Raw genomic sequence first — 22767 nt, 5'->3', positions numbered from 1 at the left:
GAAAGAAAGAAAGAAAGAAAGAAAGAAAGAAAGAAAGAAAGAAAGAAGAAAGAAAGAAAGAAAGAAAGAAAGAAAGAAAGAAAGAAAGAAAGAAAGAAAGAAAGAAAGAAAGAAAGAAAGAAAGAAAGAAAGAAAGAAAGAAAGAAAGAAAGAAATGAAGAAGGGAATAGCAAACCTCTTCAGTATCTTTGCCAAGAAAACCCCACAGGGGGTCATGAAGAGTCAGCCAGGACTGAAAACAACTAAATAGCAACTAAGTTAGGGAGAGAGGACTCTAGACTTTGAGGAGATCAAGATGAGTTTGCTAGAGAAAGCCATGTTTGAGCTCCGTTTTGAAAGAAGAGAAAGATTCTTTGAGGCAGAGGTGAGGGGGGAGTATATTCTAGGAGACGGGCATAGTCAAAGCAAAGGCAGGGGAACCGAGGAGTGTTTAGCGTGAGGAGCAAAGAAAAGGCTGGTTTACCCAAATTGTAGGATGTGGGAGGGAGGTGGAGACCAGAAAATCTGAATTCTAATGCATGCATACACACAGACACAGACATACACACAGTTCTATAGTGCATATAGAATATATATACTATATTCATAGTATTTGTATGTGTGTATTTCTGTCAAATGCCCACTTACTCTGTGTGTGTGTGTGTGTGTGTGTGTCCCCGAGAAAGTCAAAGCATCACAGAATCAGAGATTCCCAGAGCTAGAAGGAACTCAGAAGTAATTTAGTCCAGTGATGTCAAATTCAGATAGAAATAAGGGGCCACTAAACCATATATGAGAATCCCTACTGGTTGTATGTTGACTTAGACGACCACATGTAATATTACCCGTATTCTACTGCATTTTTACTTATTTTGTTAACTATTTTCCCAAAACATTTTAATCTAGTTCAGCCCCACTCAGGAATGCTGTGGACAGCAGGTGTGGGTCATATATTTGGCACCTCTGATCTAGTCCATCTCATACATGATGAAGGATCTTCCTAAAACAATTCAGCTTGAATGTCAGTCCCGTTTATATTCTTTATATGCTTGGGCAAGAGCACAATTTTTATTGATTTGTTCACCTGTTTGTTCATTCTTTTATTTTTATCCTGGACCAGATGACTGTGATATCACTGGAGGGGAATTTTGTTATAGAATCTTTCTCATTAGATGGGTGCCTCCTATGTTGCCTGTAGTCTCAGAATATTGCTTGGGGATGCTGGGAGTTTAATGACTGACCCAAAGTCACAGAGTTAATATTATTTCAGAGATAGAACTTAGGTCAAGAGTTCCTTACTGCTACCAGGTCACATTTGGAGTTGGTGTTAAGTTCTGTATGATGCATTTTAGGAGGAACATGGACAAAAGAGAACTTTTCCAAACAAGAGTGATAAGCACAGTGAAGTTATGGGGGTCCATGTCATGTAAGAATAAGTTGAATGAACTGAGAATTTTTAACCTGGAAAAGGGAAGGAAAGAAGGAAGGAAAAAAAGAAGGAAAAAGGAGAAGAAAGGAGAGAGGGAAGGAAGGAAGGAGGAAAAGAGGGAAGGAAGGAAGAAGAGAGGGAAAGAAAGAAGGAGGGAAGGGAGGGAGAGAAAGATGAAGGAGGGAAAGAAGGGAGAAGAGAGGAAAAGAAAGAAGGAGGTAGGGAAGGAAGTAAAGAAAGAGGTAGGGAAGGAGGGAGGGATAGAAGGGGGAGAGAAGGAAGAAGAGAGGGAAGAAATGAAGCAAGGAGAGAAGGAAAGGAGGGGAGGGGAGAAAGGAGGTAGGAAAAGAGGGAAAAAGGAAAGGAAGGAAGGAAGGAAGGAAGGAAGGAAGGAAGGAAGGAAGGAAGGAAGGAAGGAAGGAAGGAAGGAAGGAAGGAAGGAAGGAAGGAAGGAAGGAAGGAGGGAAAGAGAGAGGGAAGGTTGTATTAATATCCCCATTTTATAGCTGAGGAAACAGAGGCAAATAAAGATTGAATGACTTGTCCCCCAGAGTCACACAGCTTGTAAATGTTTAAGGGGCAATTTGAATTTAGGTCTCTTAAACTCCAAATTCAGTACTCTATCCCTTCCACCATCTACTTATGGAAGAAAAAAAAATGATTGTTTCAAATTGAAAGGTTTCTATGTGGAAAGGAGAATAGTCTTGTTCTGCTTGGCTTCAGAGGTCAGAACCAAGAGCAGCAGGTGGAAAGTGTAGAGGTTGATTACAGCCCAAGGTAAGGAAGAGCTCCTTACCCTAAAATATGGGAAAATAGGTTTTTTTGGTCTGTGATTGTTTCTTGTCTGCACCATTAGATTGTAAACTCTCTGAGGGCAGGGACTGTCTTATGCCTCTTTTTTTTGTATCCCCATAGATTAACACTGTGTCTGGCACTTAGTAGATAATAAATGTCGATTGATTGACTGCCTTGGGATATGGTGAGATCTTCTTTCCTTGAGATTTCTGAACAAATGGTGGACGTTCACTTGTTTAGTATCACAGTTCTAGAACTAGAAGAGATCTCAGAGGAGAAAGCATCTCCATCTCCTCTAAGCCTTTTATTTTGCAGGCAAATATACAGAGAGTTTATATGACTTGTCCAACTCCCTCATTTTACAAGTAAACAGACTGAGGCAATGGGTGCTACCTTGACTTGTCTGAGGTTGATGGGGTGTTTGGGTGCTTGTGCTTGGGTCCCAATTCCAAGATCACATTCCTACCCAGCTCAAAACACTATCCCTGACAGTTTTCTCTCCAGCTCAAGGACTCTATGCCAGCAATTACTCATGAGTGGGCCCCAGTAAGACAAACCTATCTTTCCCCATCACAAGAACAAGTTGACCTATGAAAAAATTCTCTTGTAAAAACAGACTATCTTGTAACCACAGAATTATCATCTATTGATTCCCAAAGTTTTTGTATACAATCCAGAGGTCAAGCCATAGTCATCAACTCTCAAAGCTATCTTGCTACAGACATAAAAGACCAAAAGTACACCCCTGAGAAACCCCTTCCCCTGGTTTCCAGTAGTGAATGATGCCTGTCACCAAGAGATAGAACTTGAGGTCAAGAAAATTATCGCCTAATTAGCATATCTACCAGATAATCCACTACTTTTTCTGTATAAGCTTTAGCATCATTCCTGTTAAGTGTCAAGTTCCTTAAGGAGCTCTGTCTACCATGTTGGCATTACAATAAACCTTTGCCAACTTGACTTGAAGAATGCTTGAATCCATGAATTCATTCCAAAAGACCCTATCCAATACTCTAATCTTTGGGGGGGGGTCCCTGAACCCATCAAACCACAGCATTTCTTTCTAAAAACAACAACCAGGGCTTACTACACCTCAAGGCTTTGGGGAATTTTCCCTTGGGTGAGGTTTGGGACTCTGTCTCTCCTAGGGAGACAGTTCATTCACTCTGTGGACTGAATGGTATATTCGCATCTGTATAACTTCTCTGATTTTTTGTTTGCTATAAACTTGATTAAATGGGATTTTTCTATGTGCATTTGGTAATAAGGCAGCCAAAGTTTGTATTTATAGCTTGGGTGCATTCCTTCCCTGTTAAAGGACAAAAATCAGGAATGCAGCTTGAACTTAAAAATTTCCCCTAGTCTAACAATATTTAGGAGGGCATAGATACAGTTCTAATTCCATTCTATATCATTCTACATATAGAATGGAATTATATATATATATATATAACTACATACATATATATATAAAATTCCATTCTGTCTCTCTAAGAGCAGAGTGACTAACCTCCAGTCTCAATATTCTCCTGGCAGGAATCAAAAATCTTCCCTGAAGAAGACCGAGTAGAAGAGACTAGAGGAATCTATTCATACCCTCCTGTTAGTTACATCTAGATAGATCCTTGCGGGCTACACACACACACATACACACACACACACACACACAGACACTTTACATGTGGCAGGGCCTCAGGGCCTTGGTGGACAGTTCATACTGGTTGGGTGTAGTTAAGCTAGTGAGAGAAGACAAATTAGGGGAAACCTCTTAACAGAGAGATGATATACTCAAAGTGCAGAATGAGACACATGTTTTTGAATATAGCCAGTCTAGCTATTTGTTTTGCTTGACTATACGTATTTGTTACAATGGTTTTGTTTTTCTGTTTGTTTTTTTTATGTGTATATATGTAGGAGGTGATTGAGAAAATAAATATTTATTAATTGAAAAAAGTATATTTTTAAAACTATAGGTTGGGAGAGAGAAGTAGAGCTGATAGGAGAGGACTGTCAGGGGAGTGGCAGCCCCAGATCCTGGCAAGAGAGGAGAGCCACACTCCCCCCTCCTCCCTAGAGTGCCAATATGGAGGAGGTAAGGGTATGCTCCCTCCCTAAAGAAGTCAACAGGACCTTACAGTTTTTAGATACCCCCATGCTACCTGTCCTGACTACATCCAGGAAAGAAGCTCCTTCATCCCTAACCAACATCATTCCCTTGAGGCAAAAAAAAAAAAAAAAAAAAAAAAAAAAAAAAAAAAAAAAAGTTGAAGGGATTTATGTGGCCTGCTCTCCCTTTCTGTTCCTGAAAGGAAGTTAATTGGAGACCACTGGAGGGAGACCAAGGACAAACAAACCTTTGTGTCCCCAAAGGAGCCAGATGCTGGTGATTCAGAGGCACAACCATGGCTGGCTAGCAGCTCAGCAAATTCAAGCCGTGTCAGCAGGAAAGTCAGACTTTAAAGAGGTTCATTCATGCCTGTGAAACCTAATCAACTGACTGGAGGAAGTGATGGTAGGAAAATGACAAAGCAGGAAGGACAGGGGCCAGACCTTATCTGGTCTGTGCTGGGCTCTGGGGGCTGCCATAAAGAACCATTCTGCGGGAGCACGGAGCGTGATGGAACTGGATCTTCTTCCAGGGAACAGTGGGGCCACAGGAACTGGAGAAGAATGGGATTCTGATGTCATAAAGCAGTGGAGTGCCCGTGAATGGCACAGATTCTGCCTTCTTCTTGTTTCTCTACATCCCCAGGGGGCCATTGCTGGCATTTGCTAAGTATTCATATTCTTTCCAAGTTAATTTTTGTATTGGTATGAGCTCATCAAACCTTAGGAAGAGACTGCTTGTGGCTTAAAGGACATGTCTCTGAGACCCAGCTGCCAGCCCTGGAGCAGGAAAGGCATGTAGAGAACTGTGTAACTTCCCCTTCAAAAGTCTTTTACTGGCATACCTGGGCTTGGCATGGAATTATCAAGATTCTTTGTGCTGGGGGTTTAGCTCCTGTATTTTTCCACCTGTTTGACTATTGACTCTAAAACATTTGGACAAAAATCATAGATTTAGTGTCAGAAGAGCCCTGAGAGGCCATCAAGTATTTTACAAATGAGGGAACTGAGGTTCAAGGATGTCAAGTGTCTGAAGCAGGATTCAAATTCATGTATTCCTGACTCCTAGACTAGCACTCTACTACATCAACTAATTGCTTACTAGGTACTGATCCAAATCAAATCATCTAGGTGTGAATTCCTACTTCATAGCTAACTCACTCTCTGGTCTGGGAAGCCATTTTTCCTCTTTAAAGCTCATTTTTTTTTATCTTTAAAATGAATGCAATACCAGTATCATAGTGCTATCTTGGGAATGGACTTGAAAAAACAAACAAACACCGTAAAGTCTTATAAATGTGAGCCATGACTATTACTACGGGAAGCTAGGGGGCACAGTGAATAGAATGCTTCTTTCCTGCAGTCAGGAAAACCTTAGTTCAAATCCAGTCTCAGACACCAGCTGTGCAACCCTGAACAAGTTACTTAACCTTGTTTGCCTCATCTATAAAATAAGCTGGAGAAGGGAATGGCAAACTACTTTAGTATCTTTGCCAAGAAAACCCCAAATGGGATCATGAAGGGTTAGACAAGACTGAAATGATTGAACAACAACAAAGATTATGAGACTGATGTATCCACTTCTCTAATGGTACTTGTTTGGCCAAAACAATGGCCCAGTTGGCCCAATTTCCTCAACATGAAGTGATGGGTTGACTATGATCTCTAAGATCCTTATAATCTAGGATTATAGATAATTTGAGTTGGAAAGACTCTTAGAGGTCGCCTACTCCAATTTCCTACCTCGGGTAAAAATCTCCCTTGATGTATCTCTGATAGGTCGTCAGCCAGCCTTTAGTTGAAAACTTCAGTGATGGGAAGCTCATTATTTCATTTGGAAACCAATTTCACTGTTGGACAGTTGTAATTATTAGGAAGTTCTTCCTTATAATAGCCAAAAGTTTGTGCAGCAGGCTGACACATTGAAAGTCCCTAAACATGGTGTCCCCCTGCATGACATTTTCCCCTATCTCCTGGGTTTCAAGATAGTGTAAGAGATGAAATATTGTTCAGATATTAAAATGTGAAGCCAACTTTTTATATTTTCAGCTCTTGTTTCCATTATGAAAAGTCAGCCTAAGGGGCTCCATACTTAAACCTTGTTTAAAATCTTTGTGTACTTAATGGGGTCATCCTGCAGAGGAGAGTGGTGTGGAAATGCCCTTGCATATGGGCATTTCTATCCCTATAACACTATGCTGAGGGAGGAGCTGAGAGAAGAGCTAAGACACTAATTCCATCTCCTCTCCTGTTGATTATGTCATCCAGTCAACATACTTTTACCCTTATATAGAAATTATTTACTCCTGTCTATAAAAGCAGCAGGCAGTTTTGAATCAATCTGTAGGCCCCACCCAACTGTAATCTGCCTTGGTGTGTTACATAAAATCATTTTACCTTTCTTTTTCTGAGTTTACCTTATTGACCAGGGTGAGGCCCAAATAAATATTTCTTTTAACACCACCCCATAGAGGTATTTCAGTCTCTGGTTTCTTTCCTTGGCACCTATAGATTCAAATACTTAGTATGCCATGATGATATAGCTTGATAAGGGGAGGCAGGAGGGGGAAGGCAGATTTTTTTTAAAATTAGTAATTTTTGAGCTAAATAGTCTTTCAAATTTTTCTGGTTTTCAGGAGAACATTGTATACAGTAACAGCTACATTGTGTGATGACCAACTTTAAAAGACTTTATCTCCTCTCAGCAATGCACTGACCTTAGACAATTCCAAAAGACTCATGATGGAAAATGCTGTCCATATCCGAAAGAATACTATTTTCTCTTTTTTTGGTTTTTGTTTTTCTTTTTTATGGGTTTTCCCTTTTGTTCTGATTCTTCTTTCACAACTTGACTAATGTGGAAATATGTTTAATATGATTGTACATGCATAGCTTATATTAGATTGCATACCATCTTGAGGAGGGGGAAATGGAGGGAGGGAAAAACTTAACTCAAAATCTTATAAAAATTAATGTTGAAAACTAAAAATAAATTAATCATTTAAATTTTTTTTCTGGTTTTGCTTTAGCAATTCTAAATGGAATGTTATAATGGTAGATGTCATAAAAGTAATCAACTAAAATGAGCATTGTCCTTCAGAAATTTGAGTCATCAGATAGATGGAAAATTCAGTTTGTTGACAATGTAGTATATAATACCATAGCTTTTATATCATTGAATTAGAACGTAAAAATAATTATTAAATCTCCTCTTCAGACCCTTTCCCTCCCAGGAGATAGGGCATCTTCTGAGTGTGCATACTTGAGGCTTATAAAGAATAGGAGATGGTGTACTCTTATGGAACAAAGGAAACAAGAAAAGATTAAATTCTATGATGGCTCTGGGATCCAGCATAGCTACAGATTTTTGTATTTGGGGGTGATGTTGATTGTTTTGTGTCATGGTCTCCAACTGCTGCAGAGTCCTCAGGCAAATTCACTGTCCTTGGTATGGCTGAACATGTCTCAATCGCTTGTGTCTTCATTTATCCCCTAGGAGTCTCACTAAGAAGATGCACAAAGGTAAATGAGGAAAGGAGAGAAGAGAGTCTTCTTTTTTCCTGTCTTGAATTGCTTTCTGTTTATAAAAGAACCATTTAACTCTGAGAATTGAGAGAGACACATTTTATCCCATATCAGGATCTTAAAATTACTTTTTCCAAGCTGGATTTCCACAGAAAGAAAGAAGAATTTCATAAGTTATCTGTGCAATATTTCTCAGGGACAAATGCCAAGTCCTGAATTTTGATTCAAAAATTCAACAGCCCAGAGACAGGATATGGATGCTGGACAAACGTTTGCTAAATTGAATGAATTAACAATTAGGTTTTCACGGGAACAGAAAGTTTGGGACGGGAGTTGATTATGAACTCAACATGTGCAAATAGTGTGACTTGGCAGAGAAAAAGGAAACTTGATCTTAAGTGGAATTAATAGGATGATAGGATTTAGAGCTGGTAGGACCCTTAGGAGAGCAACTGGTAGAGGGTTAAGTCAGGAAGACATTTCATCCTGAGTTCAAATCTAGTCTCAGACATTTACTAGCTGTGTGACCCTGAGCAAGCCACTTAACCTCATTTGCCTCAGTTTCCTCATATGTAAAATGAAAAGAAGAAGGAAATAGAAAACCACTCTGGTATCTTTGTCAAGAAAATCCCAAATGATGTAATGAAGAGTTGGACACAACTGGACTCAACAACAACAAAGTCCTAATATAAAACTTCATCATGTTATGGAAGGGAACCTGGGTTCTTGAAAGTGGCATCAGTAGAATGCAAACCCTAGGAGGTCCTGCTAACTTGGGAAGGGTTCTAGCCCAGGCCCTGCGAACCTATATGGCACCAGCTCTCACCAGTTAGATTTAGCACTCAAACTGACCACAGTGGGATGCATATTTTTGGTTGCAGAATCTCTTAAATAATCCCTACTTAAGAAATCCTAGAGGAACTGTGCTTTTTGGTGGTAGCCCATACCAATGAAATCACAGCCTGCTGAAGCTGGATGCCTCTGTGTTTTGTGGAAGATCAAAGATACAGCTGCCATATTGCTCTTCTATATACTTAGGAGTGTGACCCAAAGGAAGGAGACCTAGACCAGGAGTCAGGAGCCTTGGGTTCTAGTACCAGCTATGCCATTCACCCCATACATTAGCCTAGACCCAGTAGTGACATTGTATGCTTCTTTGTTTCTTATCTGGTTCTACCTTACCTAGCTAACATGAACTCTTCCCATTGATTTTCTTTGAGTACTTCAAGAACTAGCTCAAAATTCACCTCTCCCAGGAAGTCTTTCTTAATTGCTCCTTTATTCTATGTTGTCCTGGCAGTTGGTACAATCATTTTATGGCTCTCTAATGTGGCACTACAGTTTTTCTTTTGCATCTTTGTTCTCCCTGGCAAAGTCTCCTAGAAGGGAAAGATTGTATCTTCAGCCCCCCACCCCTATCCCTACCCCCAAGCCAGTCTAGGGTAGGTTTTCAGTCATGGTTACTGATAACCCAGAAAGATCACAGGGTAGCAGTGATGGTAAGAAAAGGCATCTGCTAGAAACCAGAAAACCCTACTTCTGGCATCGGAACTGCTCTGAATTGGTTTTCCCTCAGATTTTGTCACGTCTTGTCATGAACACACGGGCCTTCTCTCCTTTCTGGGTAGGGTAGGAAGAGCTTGAGGGCATCTTTAGGGAGTTTTCAGTGCTTAGACCATCCCAAGAAGTTTAGGAGAAATCCAGGATTGTTTGTGGAGAGAGTGAGGGACCAGAAGCCATCCCTGAGGGATTTAGAAGGGGACTGGAGAAATGGGAGTATCCCAGGAGCATTTCTGTGGGATGTAAGGGTCCCAGAATGTCCAGAGTAGTGATGAAGCTGACATTTCTATGGGGCTTTGTGGTTTTGGAGGTATTTTTATATACTTTATCTCATTTGCTCCTCACCACAGGCATGTAGTATAGGTTTTATTATTCCCAATTTACATACAGAGAAGTGGAAACTCAAGGAGGTTAGGTGACTTAATCCATGCTCACAAAGCTAGGATGGATGAATGACCCAGGTGTGAGTGTGAGGATCCCAGGGGAGGTACAGGGTATAGGACAGATCACATTGTGTGCCACTTTCTCCTCTTAATCCCAATTATATTTATATCCAGGAGAGCTCCAGCTAAAATTAATATCAAGATTAGGTCAGGTTACAGAGGGCATTCCACTCACTCACAGTAAGTGGGATGTCTCTTTTCAATTTTTACCCCTTGTTCCTACTTCTGCTGTCTGGAACCAAATGGAATAATTCTAATCCTCCTTTCCCATAATAACCTTTCAAATATTTAAAGGTACTTATCATGTCTCCCCTGGGTATTTTTTTAACCCAAGCTAAATATCTCCAGGTCATTCAACTCTTCCTTATAATCTAGACTTCTTGCCATCTTGATCACACTGCTCTGGACATGGTCCAGATTTATCAACATCCTTCCTAAAATGGAGGACCCAGGATTGGGCATAGTCCTGTGGAGATAGTCTGACCAGAACAGAGGATGGTGGGACTTTCTTAGAAAAATCATGGGCTAGAAATGGGTGAGTTTGGCCAGAACCAAAGAATAGTCCATGAGTTAAGATCAACTTGGAAGGACAGTAAAATCCAGGAAAATGCCACAGGTATCCTTACTTAACCCTGTATTATCAGAATTTTTTTTTTTAATTATAGATGTCATGTTTATCAAAATTGTAATTGGCATAAATTCTTACTTGTTGATAGTCATGGACCAAACACTGTCAGGTTAGAACACTTAATGAGGTGGGCTAAAATGCTAATTAGAATCTAATAAAATAGGATGCAAAAGGATAGATGTCAAGTCTCATACTTGGGATCAAAGTTCAATTCACAAGTACCAAATGACAGAGGCATTGCTACATAGTAGGTGGTATTTATTTGTTTGTTTTTCTTTAAAGCAAAAGATTTGATGCTTTTAATGGATTGTAAACTCAATGTGAATCAACAGAGTTTGTCCAATGAGCTATTGGGTTACATTGAAAAGCATAGCCTCGAAGTCTCTTCCCTGTACCGTTTCCTGCTTGGGCCACATTTGGCAGGCCTGTGTTCAGTTCTGGGAAGCAACTTTTAGGAAGGTCACCACTGCTAGAATGGAGAGCATGCAAGAGGTCCAGAAGAGCATGGCATACGAGAATTGGTCGAAGGAACTAGGAAGGTTTAGCCTGAAAAAGAGACACCTAGGGTGGGTATGAGAACTATCTTCAAATATTTGAAGAGCTATTATGTGGAAAAAGGATTAGACTTTTTCTGCTTGCACCCAGCTTCCATGGAAGCATTTTATAATGGAATTAGTGTTGCATCTGTAATCAGAGAACTTGGCTTGATTCCCAGCTCTGTTGCATATTAATTTGAAATCTTAAGAAAGATCCTATACTTGATTGTATGCTGCCATGGGGGGTAGGGGAGGGAGAGAGAGAAAATTCGAAACTCAAGAAATTGTGGAGCTGAATCTTGTAAACTAAAAGTAAACAAATGGATTAATAAAGACAAAAAAAAAAAGAAAAGTAATTTATTTCTCTGGACCTCAGTTTCATCATGTGTAAAAAGAAGGGGGTGGGGTGGCTAGGTGGCACAGGGAATAGAGCACTGGCCCTGGAGTCAGGAGGACCTGAGTTCAAATCTGACCTCAGACATTTAACACTTACTAGCCATGTGACCTTGGGCAAGTCACTTAACTCCAACCATCCTGCTTTCCCCCCCTCCAAAAAAAAAAAGATGGGGGTAAGGTAGAATTAGATGATCTCAAAGGGTCTTTGTTGTTGATCAAATCTGGATTTGAACTTAGGAAGATGAGTCTTCATGACTTTAGGCCTGACTATCTGTGTTACCTTGCTGCTCTTAGGGCTTTGGTGGAATGTTTTTGGTCTTTCAGAAAATAGAGAAACATCCCACATATTATTATATAGTCCTGATATAGAAGGGGAAAGAGAGAGAACGGGAGGGGGGGGTTGTGCATGTGTGTGCATGTTGTGTGTGTGTGTGTGTATGGTGTGTGACAGACAGAGAGAGACAGAGACATAGAGATACAGAGACAAACAAAGACAAAGATAGGGAGACAGAAAGAGTCAAGAAAGACAAGAGAATGGCAAGAAAGGCAGATATAGAGACAGACACAGACACACAGTGAGTAAATAGAGAGGGAGAGAGACTGGCAGACAGAAAACAGTCCCATAAGAATAGGGCTGGGTTGGGCAGAGCCCTTGCTTTCATTAAATGCTACCTAATTGATCAAGAAGATCTCAAAATTCTTCCTTAGGGCAAAGAAATCACTCCCATAGCACCACCCAGTGGTAATTTAGTATCTTCTCAAATGGCTCTTTCAAGGGTGAATCATAACATTTTTTTTTCCCTTGAGAGTTATGGACCCAATAGTAGGAAGCCCAATCTTGGGTCTATTGGGTGAAAGATTGAGAGCTGGAAGGGACCTTATGGCCATACAGTCCAACACCCTCATTGTGTTGTTCAGTTGTTTCAGCCATGTCTGTCTCTTCGTGATTGCATTTGGGGTTTTTGTGACAAAGATACTGGAGTGTTTTGTCATTTCCTTCTCATTTTACAGATGAGGAAACTGAGGCAAAGGGGGTTATATGATTTGCCATAGATAGTAAGTATCTGAGGTTAGACTTGAACTCATGAAGATGAGGCTTCCTGCCTTCAGGCCTGGTGCCACCTAACCACCACTTATTTTACATATGAGGAAACTGAGGCTCAGAGGAGTTAAATGATTGCCCCAGATCGTAAGGTGGTAAGTGATGGAGCTCAGATTGAGCCCAGGCCCTCTGTCTCCAAATTCAGTGTTCTTTCTACTGCGCCATGCTGCTGGCCCTTGGACTCCTTTACCTCATGTGCCCTTCTAAGATGGGTCTTGTCCCTGACCTATTCCCATGGGCACCTGGGGCTTTTGTGTGTTGGAGGAATTTTGCTTCACATGTATTTTCTCCAGATCACAATCACAGAATCTCAGGGCTGGAGTTAATACAAAAGCTGCCAGAGTTGAAAAGGCCTTTAGGACATAGAACGTGAGTTCTGAAAGGGACCTTAGAATATAGAATATTAGAAAAACAAAGAAAGTTTTTAGACTCTCTTTTCCAATCCACCTCCCTCCATGTTATAGAAAAGAATTTAGAAAGATATAGAGAAAGAAATGTTAATCCTAGGCTGCACAGTAAATCAGTGGTATAACCCAAGCCACTTGGAGCTAAGTCATAAATCTGGGGGATCCTTTTGTAGGAAAGGGAGGTGGATTCATTGAGGAGGAAGCAGCTCCTCAGGTTCCATGGAATGAAGATGAGGATCCGTAGGAGCCTAAAGAAGAGAAATCATTCAGTAAGTGTCAGAGGCAGACAAGGGAAGTAGTACTGTGGGGTGACTCTCCCTGATGAAGAGTTCTCAAGCACCTGTCTATCACCCTGACCTTAACAGTGTGGAAACTGGCTGTCTTTCCAGGGCGTTTATCTGGGATCTGATGGAAATGCACTTCTAGTGATCCATGTGGGTACATGGGGCAAGAAAGAGTCTGCAAAGGATTGTGGTCTGCCAAGTTTTTCGGAGTCTCGGGCAAGAAATTGAAGAACTTAGGGGGTCCAGTCATGTTTTAATCACTGCTGCCAATCAAAGGCAAGGGATTGCGAAGAGGAAAGCAGATTTGAAAGAGTCTAATAACATTTTCAAGTTAACTAATTTTTTTTTTTTATTTAAAGCAATCAGGGTTAAGTAACTTGCTCAAGGTTACACGGCCAGTTATTTCTGGGTGTGGTGCTAAGTATCTGAGCCCAGATTTGATTCCCCAGGTCATCCAGACACTGGAGCCAGTGCTCTTACTCACTGTGCTACCTGGCTGCCCCAAGTTAACTAAATTTTTAAAAAAGTTTTAAAATTTTTTGAGAAATCATTGCATTTTATTGTACTTATAAAAACAAATGGTATTGAAAAATAAACTTCCACACAAAAATTACTTAACTTCAAGTTTGTCCATTTCAAGTCAGAATGGAGGCAGTAGCACAATGACACCATTCATCAGCCTTTCCACATCTACTCCAACTCTAATGTAGTCTCATTGCACATACTGTATTAGATAATCACTATGCTACATTCACTCACTGTCAGAGCAAATTTGCCATGTTCAACTTGCTTTTGTTGACTTTGATTTAAACTTTGTTTTCATTGCAGAAAAAGGGGGGATTTATGTGAGTATTATATTTGAAGATATGCAAAAATTTTGGATATTACATTCTCTTTCTCGTTCCCCTCTTTAAGGGGACTAAACCCATTCAGGGCAGTCTTCCCCACATTTTGGAAAACTCTGACAAAGAGAGTAGTTAACCTGAAGAAAAGAACATAAAGATTTTTAGTAATTCACAAAAGTTTGGATTCACAAAAATCCAAGAAAGGTGTCATGGCCTCAGACATCTATGTATATATTTTAATTATTTAAATTCACCTTCATATTTCCATTGGTCTAGAACCAATGACCATATTTTACATAATTATACTTTAGAATACTCAGAATTCAAATACCTGGAACCATTTCAACTACTTCCTGGGATTCATTAGTCACACTAATCTCAACAAGCAAAATGAATGAAAGATCCTGACTCAGAGACAAAATTCAATCTTGTCATTACAGACATTAGATTGTATGGGATCCATGACTGAAGGGCTTTGGAAGGATATATCTTTCTCAAAAGGAACAGAATAGACTTTTTAAAGTAGTAAGTGAAGAAGTGATATCATATGTTATATATTAAAATATCTTGATGTAAAATAAAAACTAGAAAAAGAGGGAAGATGAATGGAGGAAGGGTCTCTCCTTCTGTTCTGTTATCTTCCTTCTGGGGTTACAGAGGGAGTCTAATAAGACAGAGGGCCCAGTTGTATTGTGTTTTGATGATTGTAAAAGAATGGAAAGGGAGAGGGAAAGGAATACACTAGGACTTCATCTCATTTCAACTGGTCAAGAGAGGGAAGAACAACACATACAGAGAAAGAGAGAGAGAGACAGAGAGAGACAGACAGACAGAGACAGAGAGAGAGACAGAGAGAGAGACAGAGAGAGAGAGACAGAGATAGAGACAGACAGAGACAGAGAGACAGAGAGAGAGAGACAGAGAGATTTGATATATATTGAGACAAAATAAATTCCCCTCAATAGGGAAAAAGGAGGGAAAGGAGAGCATGGGAAACTGGGTGCGGGGATTTAATAAGAAAGAGGATTAGGTGAAAGGCAGAATTAGAACCAAGAAAAATTCAACTAGGCATGGAGGGTGGGTCACAAAAAGAAGTTGAAAAGAAAAGACAAAAAGATAAGGGCCTATGATTGGGCTCTGAACAAAGGAAGAAGAAGGGAAGGAGAGAAGAAACAGACTGACACAAACCTGGAGCACTGATGAATTGGAATAGACTCATACCTTATCATCTTTTTTTTTAAATGATTTTTTAATCAAACTTCTTTACAACTTTCTTCTTTACAGCTCTGGTCAAGGCAATAACCAACCAAAGTTCAAGAGATCCCATTATAAAACATGTCACACATCGCCGGATAGAGAGGTAATGGACTTAGGGTAAAAATCAAGATATATTTTTTGGAAAATGACCAGTGCTGGAACTAGTTTTGCTTAATTTTGAATATTTATTATAAGAGTTTCTTTTTTGCTTTTTTGATAAGTGAGGGGTAGAGGTGAAAGGTGGGAAAAAGTAGATTTTTTCACTGAAAAAATAAAGTTTTTAAAAAAGAGAATATAGGTTGAATGTAGCTAAGAGTAGAAAAAAATTAATTGGAAAAAAATGTGCTGTAAGTTTCTCTGATAAAGATCTTATTTCTGAGATAAATAATAATTTGATTCAGATTTATAGGAATAAGCCATTCCCAATCAATACATAGTTAAATACCACAAAAAAAGGAGTCTTCAAAAGAAACCCAAGATATCAAAAACTAAAAGAAAAAATGCTATATCCAAATCACTACTAATTAGAGAAATAAAAATTAAAGCACCTTTGAGGAAACCTGAGATTGACAAGGTGATTAAAAGAGAAATGATGAATGTTGGAGGGGATGTAAAAAAAGATGAGTACATTGATATACTGTTGTTATAGCTATGAATTGATCCAGTTATTCTGGACCAGAACCATCAGTTGGGAAATGGATGAATATATTGTTATGTGAATGTAATGGAATGTTATTGTAACATAGCCATGTATGAACTAAGTCAGAGTGAAGTGAACAGAACTAAGAGAACATTTTGTACTTTGTGTGAAGCCAAACAACTTTGAAAGTCTTAAGAAATATGATAATACAATGACCAACCACAATTCCAAGAGAGAGTTAATGAAGAATCCTAACCATGTTTTGACTGAAAGGTGATAGACTCAAGATACAGAATAGGACATACATTTTTATATGACCAATGTGGGAATTTTGCTTGACTATGCATATCTTATGGGTTTTGTTTTTATTTTTGTATTTCTTTTTGTTTTTTCCAATGTGTGAAAGTGGAGAAAAAATACATGCTTCTTAATTGAACAACAAAAAATAAAATTTAATTAAAGTAAAAAATAAGGAGTGAACGGAACTTTGGAGAAAGTGACCTGTTCAACCTAGAATTTGTGATAGAGAAGGAAAGGAGAGCTGAGTATTGCATTACATTCAACCTCACTTTTGAGAAAACAGATTTCGGAGGATACAGAGAAAGGTTAGGTAGGATCTAATGGACTAAAAATTCAATAGAAGTTAGCCCAGTAAGCATAGAAAATTCAAGAATGAAATCTTAGAACAAGAAAGAGAAACAATTCTAGAAGTATGGTATAATAGAAAGGGCACTGATTTTGAAATTAGAAGACTTAGATTCAAATTCCATTTCTGGTGTTTGCCACCTCTGTGAGTTTGGGCATATCCCTTTACTCCCCTCCCCCTTTTCTTGGCCTCAATTGTGGCTTTTGTTAAATTAGAGGATAGGGCTATGTTCCCTGAAGTCCCTTTCCATTCTACATCCATGATCTTAATGACAAAGATTGCATTATCTAAAGAGACCAGTAGAGACGGGCAGGGAATTTATCAATCAGATTTTTTTTTTTTTTTTTGCTTTTTGGAGGGCATTTGGGGTTAAGTGACTTGCCCAAGGTCACATGGCTAGTTTTTGTGTTAAGTGTCTGAAGCTAGATTTGAACTCAGGTCCTCCTGACTCCAGGGCCGGTGCTCTATTCACTGCGCCACCTAGTCGCCCCAAGAGATTTTTTTCCCCAAAGATGTGTACAGAAGACAGAAGAAAGGGAAGGTAGCAAGATGAATGTACAAGTAGGACAAAGTTTTATAAGAAGAATATCAAGAACATCAAAGGTCAAAATGAATTAAGACTGACTAGGAATTCTAAGAACAGGGAAAGTGGTGGGGCTTTTGTTTTGATTTATATATATATATATATATAATTTATATTTATTTAAAGCTATATTGAGGAAAAAATAAGATCTAAGGATTAGAACTGCTATCTAGCATAGGTAGAATGATAACAATAACAGGTGACAGGAGGCAGAATTATTCAACTCATTTCACTTTTGTTTTCTCTGTCAAGGAGAACAATTTGGGGACTGAAAGAGACAGAAGAAAAATGGCTGATAGGACTTGGAATCCATGATAAGTAATGAGAGTATAGGAAAACATTTTGTTGCCTTCGATAAGTTCAAGTCATCAGAGGTGCAGAAGAACAATACTGCAAATTACTGAAAGAACTAAGACTTGGATGCTGAGCCACTATTTGTGAGCTTTGAAAGGTAATGGAGAATGGGAGGAAGTAAATGTTCCCAAAAATTCTTGAATATCTTATTTTGAAAATGGTGAGTGAACTACCTATCAGATTGACTGACACGGCAAAACAGGAAAATGATAAATATTGGAGAAGATGTGGGAAAATTGGAATACTAATATATTGTTGGTAGAGTTGTGAGTTTATCCAACCATTCTGGAGAGCAATTTGGAACTCTGTCCAAGGGGCTATAAAAATGTGCATACACTTTGACCTAGCAATACCCCTTCTGGGGCTGTATCCCAAAGAGATCATAAAAATGGGAAAAGGACCCACATGTACAAAAATATTTATCGCAGCTCTTTTTGTGGTGGCAAAGAATTGGAAATTGAGGGCATGCCCATCCATTGGAGGATGGCTAAACAAGTTGTGATACATGACATGAATGTAATGAAATACTATTGTGCTATAAGAAATGAGGAGCAGATGGACTTCATAATAACCTGGAGAGACTTATATGAACTGATGCTGAGCGAGGGGAGCAGAACCAAGAGAACATTGTACACAATTACAGACACATTGTATCTGTGATAACTAACTGACAGATTTGGCTCTTCTCAGCAATGCAAGGTTCTAAGACAACTTAAAAAGACTCATGATGGAAGAGGCTATCAACATCCAGAGAATTACAGTCTGAATACAGATTGAAGCAAACAATTTGCTCTCTCTCTCATTCTCCAGGTCCATCTCAGTATCCACTAGGCCACATAGCTGCACGACCTATAGGCTTAAGGAACTTTTAAGAGAGAGATGAGGAATAGAAGAGGGTAGTTTCTACTAATCCAAATAAATATCTCTTGTGAGAAACAGGGGAAGATTTGAGGTGGGCAGGACAGGTCTCTGGGACTCTACCTTCCATTTGCTCTGGCCCCCGTCCCACAGGAATTCCTAGGAATGAGAATCCACTAGATCAGCCTGGTGTGTCAGTAGGAAAACCAAAGGCAAGGTCCTCACCCTCCTAGTCTTTGTTCTGAACAACTCCATCCTCACTCTCTTGGCTATACCACCTAAATTCCCCCAAATAAACACACTATGGGGACTAATAAGATAGACCCAAGAGTGGATTCCAGGTTCTAAGGAAGCTTCTGCAAATATCTAGCCACTCTCATACCTCCTTACTCTTCCTACCAGTTTCCTTGGTCCAAAAGGGCAGAAAGGGAACAAAAGAGAAAGATGTATAGCCCCTCTTCACCTCCCGTTTTCCCTAATGGGTTCAGGCCTAGGGGAGATTAAAAGTTTAGATAAGAGAGATTCCTTATCCTCTTGGAGCTCCTAGTATAGAAGTATATGACACATGCATAAATCATAAATAACAATAACATGTGACATTAAATGTCAAGTGCATCAGAGAGTTTCAGGCTATCAAGGACAAGACAAAAATAAAAGTTGAAGAGGCAGGAGGGTGAGTGGCTAAGGAGGGGGGCTGGGAATGAAAGAAATTGTCATTGGGACTGGGTCTTCATTTTCCTGGCTCCCACAGCTGTCCCCCGAGGTTTCTATGGCTTCAGAGGTTATCAGGGCCCTTAGAGACTTTCTATCCAGTTTGAGGGAATGGAACAAGTAAAGTCTTGGGAGTCAGTGCTGGCTAGTTCAGTTATTCACTGCCGCTTGGATAAACCCAGGAAGCCAAAAGGCTGAAATTAGAAGGGAGAATGGTTAGGAAACAAAAGCAAAGCCATATTTCACTGCTCTGAGTCTCATTTTTCTTCTCTGCAAAAGGAATACTTTAGACTAGATGAAGGGTCCCTAGATACCCTCAAAGAGCTCAAATCTACGTGTCCAGATAAATTACATCCCAAGATCAATGATTTCCTTTCTTTTCCCTTTCTGCCTACTAAATTCCTATCTCAAATCTAATCTTTACCTTATTGGTAATGACCTTTTCCCCCTGCATCTCACACAACACTTTGCACCTCTAGAAAGAAGGCAGCATGTTACATTAGTGTGTCTTTTTCCCTTACGTTTCTTCTCTTGTCAACAATCCTGTGCGACAAATCTTGGCACTCAGCAGAAGCTGAATAAATGGTTTTATTGGAAGGCAGAGGCAATGAGCCCTGTTCAGGCCCCCTTATCTGCTACTAATTGATCATGTGACAGTAGAACAGAATTTCTTTCAATATAATATAAGGGGCTTTGGAGTAAACCCACTTCTTACAGCTCAGAAGACAAGCATAGACTCTCTGTCTGTAAATTTTTGGTGACCAGAGAAGAGCTTTGTTGTAAAAAATAAAGGGGGAGGGGGCCCTCTATCAGCAACTTGCCCAAACCTCCAAGTTTGAAAAATCCCAGAATGCTTTTTTCTTCTAAGGTCACTTATAGCCCTGGTTAACTCCCAGACTTCTCTATGTGCCTCCAAATCAGTTGGAAATTGATTGCACCTCCCATGTGCCATCCATGTTCACTTCTCACTCTCTTTTCTTTCTGGGGCTAGCTGGACAGAATGAAGTTCCTTCTCAGATTCCCCTCATGCTCATATATAATCTTAGCTCTCTATCTCCCACTATATTAAGTTCAAACTTTCCTACTTGTCATTCAAGGGCCTCAAAAATCTGACCCCATAGTGCCTATCAGTTCAATTCCAACCTCATCTCATTTTACTCCCCTCCACCTACTCTATGCCTCAGCCAGGCCAGACAAGACCAGGTTACTCTCCCTTGTCACTGCCAAAGAGGTCCTGAGCTCAGGCCTCAGTGCCTTTCCTTAACACTGTTTCCTTTGCTCTGAATGCTCTCTCTCATCCTCTTCATTTTAGGCATTTTCTCAGGTTTTCCCCAATGCCTGGAATGCTCTCCCTCTTCATGTCTACCTCTTGACTTCCCAGGCTCCCTATGTCCTTGTCATTCATCCTTCATTTTCAAAGAGAACCAATGACATAATAGGCTGGTGATGTGGCTCTTGCCTGAATTGGATTTAAGTGAGGCAGAGTAGAACAAAGGCATCAGCCTCACTCTCTCTGCCAGAATCATGGAAGTCCAGAGGCAGGTCAAAGGTCAGGATGAGTGGTTATGGCCCAGGATGCAATGGATGACCTTGGAGGCCTCAATGTCTGACCAAGTTCTAAGTGCTCCACAGAGCCTGTTTCAGCTGCCTTCATGGCCCTTGGAATGAATTGTTCTCATCCACCCATTCTGCCAGGGGAAGTCTTCACATGGTTGGGGTAGACAAACCTCTAAGTCACCTATGGGTTTAAAGCCCATTGTGTTAATGCCAACCTGGTTTAGCCCATCTTCTTGAGAAGGTTTAACCAGGGATGTGGCCTCTTCTTAGAGCCTTGGGTGACAGTTGGGTGTAGGTGGGCACCAAAGGTAGATAAGCTGCCCTAAAAAGAGCTCATCAGGCCCTCCTGCCAGAGGTGCTGGTCCTCCCTGAACATCCCATACACTATCTAGCTCCCTTTTAAGTTCAGCTAAAATCCAGTCTTCTACAGGAAGCCTAAGAGCAGCTAGAGTCAGGAAGACACCTTCCTGGATTCAAATCTGGCCTCTGACACTTGCTAGCTGTGTGGCCCTGGGCAAGTCACTTAACCCTGTTTGCCTTAGTTCCTCACCTATAAAATGAACTGGAGAAGGAAGTGGCAAAGATACTGCTAAGAAAATTCCAAATGGGTCACAACGAGTTGGACACAACTGAACAACAAACAACTTTTAGATTCCAGACCCTGTGCCCTATGCACTGTGCCACACCTGCCTATAGTAGAATGTCTGAATGCAGATCTACTGAATCTAAATCCAGTCCTTGCTCCACAATGCCCAAGAAAAAGCAATATTAACACTGAATTCTACAGAACAAGTCCTCCAGGAGCAATTTTATTAATTTATTATGATCTAAATTCAAGCATTGTTCTGCCAGAGAAGGAAATATCCAAACTGACAGTCCCTTCATTCCCTTGCTTATCTTCTTCCTAACAGATATCACATTTACAGGCATCTCAGATAAGGAAAATTTCACAATATGATAACGTATAGCTTATGCAATTCAAGATAAGGTTTTTACCTTACATTTTGCTTCATCAACTCAGAACAAAGAATCACTTAATCCTGGAGAATCCTGGTTTTCGTAAAACCACTCAATCCCTTAGGGACCATTCCCCTCCCTAGGCCTGTAGTCAGGAAAGGAATGGGGTGGGGCTACAGTTTTTAGAAGGGTGTTAACTTTAATCCCTTCAGGGGAAGACTTTGATCTTAATTTGGGAGAGACTTTTCAGTCTAGAAACATTTATTAAGAACCTACTCTCCTGGCAGGTAATGTGCTAAGTAGGGACTTTTCTCATTTTAAATCTATTTATCACCTTTAATCCACATTCAGTAGATTTCACTTCCATTCTTCACCTTTTCCACCTTTTCCTTAAGGAAAGAAGTTAGGCAGGAGAGAAAGGGGGGAAATAATTTTCCTGGAGGGCTTTGTTTTCCTAAGAAATTTGATTAAGTACTGATAAAGTGTCTTTCCTTCAGGCAATTCTGGAAAGGACTTTAGAATGGAGAACTATTTATTTCTTAATATTTTCGGTTGAGGGAAGCTTTAATAAGCCTTCATAACTCCATCACACTCTGCCCAGACTAGTGTGGGAAGTTCATAGGGAGAGCCACATCTTTGGGCTGCTATGTTCTACACTATTGGGAGGAAAAATTTCAGTTCAAAGCTGAGTGGGTGGGGAGGCCCAACCTAGGAATGAGAGTTGAGGTCTACTGGAGCAGCAGGTAAAGCTCAAGTGTTCTTGTTTTTTAAACCAAACATCTTAATCCGAAATGCTTGGCTGAGGATTTGCAACTCTAGACTGGAGAGGATACACAAGAGTGCCCTCAAGGTCTTTTTATTTATTTATTTGTCTGCTAAAGGCAGACAAAAGCAAAAGCAAGCAGCTTTGCCCTGAGCACCTTCCAGGTCCCCAGGGTACAGAACTGGGACCTGCTCTCAACTTCTTCCTTCTGTCTACGCACATGGGCCTAACAACTCCCTATGACTGTCCCAGAGGGAGCCATAGATTCATTGACTTTGGAGTGAAAGTAACAGGGACTGCTCTATGGCACCCAGAATAGCTATTCTACAGAAGGACCTTGCTGTAAGCCAATCCTAGAGATAAAAATCCAAATTTGGAAGCAAAAATTGTAGAGTCGGAAGTTTAT

The 22767-nt window shown here is 40.1% G+C and overlaps 1 protein-coding gene across 1 annotated transcript in view; it reads right to left on the bottom strand.

Moving 5' to 3' along the window:
- The window catches only part of BPIFB1 (BPI fold containing family B member 1), a 59809-nt gene extending 38089 nt beyond the window's left edge, over positions 1–21720 (bottom strand). The window contains exon 1 of the mRNA XM_069063493.1: positions 21638–21720. The gene's annotated coding sequence lies outside the window, so the exon portion shown is untranslated. The remainder of the gene's footprint in view (positions 1–21637) is intronic.
- Positions 21721–22767: the final 1047 nt, after the last annotated feature.

The sequence above is a fragment of the Petaurus breviceps genome, unplaced genomic scaffold, assembly GCF_028583685.1.
Source record: "Petaurus breviceps papuanus isolate PSGF00001 unplaced genomic scaffold, PetGlider_PUasm1.0 90591, whole genome shotgun sequence".
Taxonomy (NCBI): Eukaryota; Metazoa; Chordata; class Mammalia; order Diprotodontia; family Petauridae; genus Petaurus; species Petaurus breviceps.
The sequence above is the reverse complement of the archived record's forward strand: the minus strand, read 5'-3'. Positions and strand labels throughout refer to the sequence as shown.